The sequence below is a fragment of the Arvicanthis niloticus genome, chromosome 7 (assembly GCF_011762505.2).
Source record: "Arvicanthis niloticus isolate mArvNil1 chromosome 7, mArvNil1.pat.X, whole genome shotgun sequence".
In the NCBI taxonomy this organism is placed as follows: Eukaryota; Metazoa; Chordata; class Mammalia; order Rodentia; family Muridae; genus Arvicanthis; species Arvicanthis niloticus.
Window position 1 is genome coordinate 84,358,600 of NC_047664.1, and position 5,015 is coordinate 84,363,614.

General features: G+C 33.9%; 1 pseudogene; it reads right to left on the reverse strand.

The window, feature by feature from the left end:
* Window positions 1-1,484: 1,484 nt before the first annotated feature.
* On the reverse strand, window positions 1,485-2,012 carry LOC117713168 (putative glutathione-specific gamma-glutamylcyclotransferase 2 pseudogene; annotated as a pseudogene).
* Window positions 2,013-5,015: the final 3,003 nt, after the last annotated feature.

A 5,015-nucleotide genomic window follows, 5' to 3' on the forward strand; every position in this document is an offset into this window, starting at 1 on the left:
GCTCCTTTCAGGAGACAGCTATATCACGTGCCTGTCAGCATGCCTTTCTTGGCATCCACAATAGTGTCTGGGTTTGGTGACCATATATGGGATGGATCCCCAGGTGGGACAGTCTCTGGTTAGGCTTTTCTTCAGTCTCTGCTCTATACGTTGTCTCCATATTTCCTCCTGTGGTGAGTATTTTGTTTCCCCTTGTAAGAAAAACTGAGGCATCTATATTTTGGTCTTCCATCTTCTTGAGCTTCATGTGGTCTGTGACTTGTATCTTGGGTACTGCAAGCTTTTGGGCTAATATTCACTTATCAGTGAGTGCATACCATGTGTGTTCTTTTGTGATCAGGTTTCCTCACTCAGGATATTTTCTAGTTCCATTCATTTGCCTAAAAATTTTATAAACTCATTGTTTTTAATAGCTGAGTAGTACCCCACTGTGTAAATGTACCACATTTTCTGTATCCATTCTTCTGTTGAAGGACATCTGGGTTCTTTCCGGTTTCTGGCTATTATAAATAAGGCTGCTATAAACAAAATGGAGCATGTGTCCTTGTTATATGTTGGAGCATCTTTTGGGTATATGCTCAGGAGTTGTATAGCTTGGTCCTCAGGTAACACTATGTCCAATTTTCTGAGGAACCACCAGACTGATTTCCAGAGTGGTTGTACCAGCTTGCCATCTCACCAACAGTAGAGAAGTGTTCCTCTTTCTCCACATCCTTGCCAGCATCTGCTGTCCTCTGAGTTTTATTTTTCCCAAACCACAGTTTCCCATATAATTCAATGGCTCAGCAAATATATACACATATATGTACATGTATATATGTGTCATATATACATTCATAGAGATTAAGACACAAAGAAAATATAGTAGAACATTAAAATTGGGAATCTAGCAAAAGAGTGTGGAAAAGTTCATTGTACCACCTGGTCACTTTTCTGTAGCTTTGAGTTTTTAAACCCACAGACACAGATTTCAATAATCACATGAAGCTAAATTAAACTGTTTACAAGTAAAAACACTCACAATAAAGTTATTAGTCAGGATGATGGAATTCTGGGAGGAATAAGCTTATGAAGGAGAACTTTATAGGAGCTTCTGATACTATAAGTACCTCCACTCGAATATGAATGTTGCACTTTTTCTTCTATTAGTTTCAGTGTATCTGGTTTTATGTTGAGGTCCTTGATCCACTTGGACTTGAGAAAACTGTATTTCTAATGAACAGACGTTGAAATGTCACATAATTGGGAAATCATTTGTACAGTGTGAACTCTTTCTTTCCCTCTATGAAAATGTTTTGACTATCTTTTAGGACACTTGCAAATAAATCATAAATATAGATGATATTCCAATTATAATATTAAATAGTAAGATCTTCAAGTAAGAATGTCTAAATCATACTGATGTTCTGTACTGATGGTATTTTCTGAAAACTAAAACTCTTACCTCTTTGGGTGAGTTGGTGACTGTGTGTGCAATTCAGGTTCTATTTTCCATTTAAGCATTCCTTTAATAATTTTTCCAAACAGAAGAGATGCTCATCTGCATCTTCTAGCATAAGTTTCCTAATAGAATCTGCAAGTTCAAAAAGATATTCTGTATTTCTTCCACTTGGACCAGCTGCATTAAAAATTTGTTCAGCAATATCTTCCAGAGGTGCAGGTCCAAGATAGTTAGGATTGTCACATGTTCCAATGTAGAGCAAAACGCTGAAGGGTTTTGTCATGGAATCCTCTGGATGAATATGACTGTCGTAGTTCTGTAGCCTCCTTTCTCTCTTAAGTCAAGGTATGTTTTTACTTCCTCTTCTTTTCCTACTGGTAGTTTGTAAGCAACACCCCATACACTGCTCCCAGGATCTTCAACAAGGGTCACAACTTTTCCAGGCTTGCCAGGGACCCCCCAGGTGGTCAGTGTTGCCTTGCCAGAAGCACTGGTTGATGTGACCAACCAGCTTGTCCTGGTAGGGGAAGTCCAACTTTCAGATAAGGGAACCATAACCAAACACCCACATCTATCTGGATCCTGAACGACACCTGGACTTCAGAACAAGACTGCTACCAAGGAGAGTAACCAGTTGCCGGGGCGCATATATATATATATATATATATATATATATATATATATATATATATATCATTAAGCTTCCTAAGGTTTTGCTTGCAAAGTTTACTTTATATAGTAAATTATTTGATGCAATAAAATATAAGTGAAGTGATTATCCAACTAAGGAGTAATCTGTGGACTACCAGAATGGCCTCATGGGACTAAATTTGGTTTCCATGTCTAAACTTTACTATATATTTTATATGCCACTTGGAACAAATAAATCAGATTTCTTTAACATATTTTACATTGGGAACTTCTATAGGAATTTTAATTCAGCAACATGGCTGCTCTGGCAATAGGTTACATCCAAAGACTTTTAGGACTATGTGATCCAGCTTTACTGTAGGCACACCATGGGTTACAATGGGATCTTTGTGGAAGAGAGACATGTCCTTAGTACACGCCTTTAATCCAAGCCAATGTAGGTAGGTTAGTTTATTGAAGCCATGTTTGAAAGTGATGTCTAATTTAGGAGCAGACAGAATGGCAAGTCAAAAAGATTTGACAGAATCAGTCTGAGATAAGATGCGCCCAACTCTCATGAGAACAGCACAGAAAGAGAGGTTACTAAAGAGAACAGGGACAAAAGGACTTGAGAGAGAAGCAGCAACAACAAGAAACACACATGTGCGTGTGTGCACACACACACAAAGAGAGAGAGAGAGAGAGAGAGAGAGAGAGAGAGAGAGAGAGAGAGAGAGAGAGAGAACAGAGCAGTTTTTACCAGGACAGTTTTAAAGAGACAGGGTTCACAGAGCACAGGCTAGACAAAGGTGAAAACAGAACTAGCCAAAGAATTAGAAGAAACCAGAACATTTGAATACACTGCCATAATTACTTTGAGACCAAGCAGAACACTTCATTCAGAGGCCTGTTTGAACCAGTCATCTTGGAGAGGAGTTTGAGACCTAACAGCTAAGTTGAACCAACTAACCAGAATTTAGAAAAAATTAGAAAAGGTGGGTTTATTCAGCAGTAAGCATCCAAGATAACAATTACATCTGGCAAATAAAAGCTGCCTTACAGGAACCATTTCAATTACTGTTTTCTTAACATGATTAATATTTTAAAGATAATTTATGCTACATATTCAAAACCAGTCAAATGATAGCTAAAGTTTAATCTTATTTTATTGAAATATTACTTTCTCGGTGAAAGCTATTCATTAATATACAGAGGCAACAAAATCTTGTGATTTAAAAAGTCTAACGTTTTATAATATTGATTTCTAAAAATATATATTAGTAATATAAGCAACATTAAAATTGGAGAAATTACTCTTAAAATTAAATTAGTACTTATAAACATTTATAAAATATTTTATGATTAAATGACTCTTTTACACAGTGAACAATGACTAACTTAGAAAAATTCATCTCAAATATGCATTATTTTTTATATTGGAAACATTCCTAATTTTAAAGAACAAATTTTTATCAGAACTTAGTAATAGAACATCAACTTTCCCAATGAATGTTCATTTTGTACTTATGGTGTATTAAATATTTAATATGTGTGTTCCTAATATTGACATGGAGATGAGTAATTGATAATATAAAATTAGAGGTATTTACAAAGACATATTTATTTCCTCAGAGGCATAGCATTTTTGCATTTATTTGGAAACAGTCTGAAAAAAAATAAGTATTCTTAAATCCAGTGGCAGTGTAATCTGCAAGAAAAATTTCATTAAAGTAAAACATCTACAGTATATTTGGTTCAAAAGATTTCCTTCTAACTTAAGCAATCTAGCTAGAATCTTAAATATATTCCAAAACTAATAAGTAGAATTGGTAAATAGAGAAGGAATCTGAGAAATGAAATGATATGTTTCAAATGCGTTAGTAACAAAAATGAAACCACTTCATGCTATAATATTGAAAAGTATCATTCAGAGTTCCTAGTTTTCTCGTGGAAGCAATCAGAAAAGCTGTTTCTATCATAGAAAATGTCCTTTTATATATAAGTGTGAATAGCAGGTTCTTTCCAAGAACAAAAACAAATGCAAACTGCCGAAAATATATCCATGTATACATGTATCCATGCATACAATGAAAATGTATATGTGGTAACTACCATTTAAGAACTATATTGAGTGTGCTTTTTATTTAATTAATTAATTTACTTTTTCACATGCTGAGAATAAAATTCCATACTGTGAATACTCTAGGAAAGTGTTCTAAGATGGTAGTTACACACCAAGTTCTTGGTGTTTTGTGACAGAATTTACTATATTTTATAAGCTGGCTTGGGTTGCTATGAGCCCATGCTGATCTCAAATTCACAATAATTTTGCCATGAGTTATTATTATAGTAAAGCACCACTGTGATCATTTTACACACACATTTACTTAATACTATAAAAAAACTTTAAAAAATAGATAAGCAAATGAAACTTTTCTTGTTATAATAGACTGAGTTCACCAACTCACACAGTACAAGGATTATAATTTATATTCAGGATGTCTACATCTATGAAAGCTATTTAGATAACTACTATTTATAGATGCTTTTATAGTTCATTCCCTCTAGTACATGAAGAATTACTACTGAGTTTATCCCAACAGGTTTCCCATGTCAATATGTAGATCTCGAAATAACTGACCTTATAATATCTGAAGAAAAACAGAAAATATCTAATGAGTATTATCTAAAGAAAAGAATAACAGTGTTTCTCAAATATTCTTTTATTTTGCGATAGAAAAAACTCATTTCATGAAAAAATGCAAAATTTTTCAGAGAAATAACAATTTTATGGGCTGAAAGTAAATATAGAAATATTTCATATGTATATAAAACCTCACTAGATACATATCAACAAGCCTAATATTTAATTTATATGTCAATGTGGTAGGGTATATATGTATCTGTATACATATGTATGTATATTGAAACCACAGCTTATATC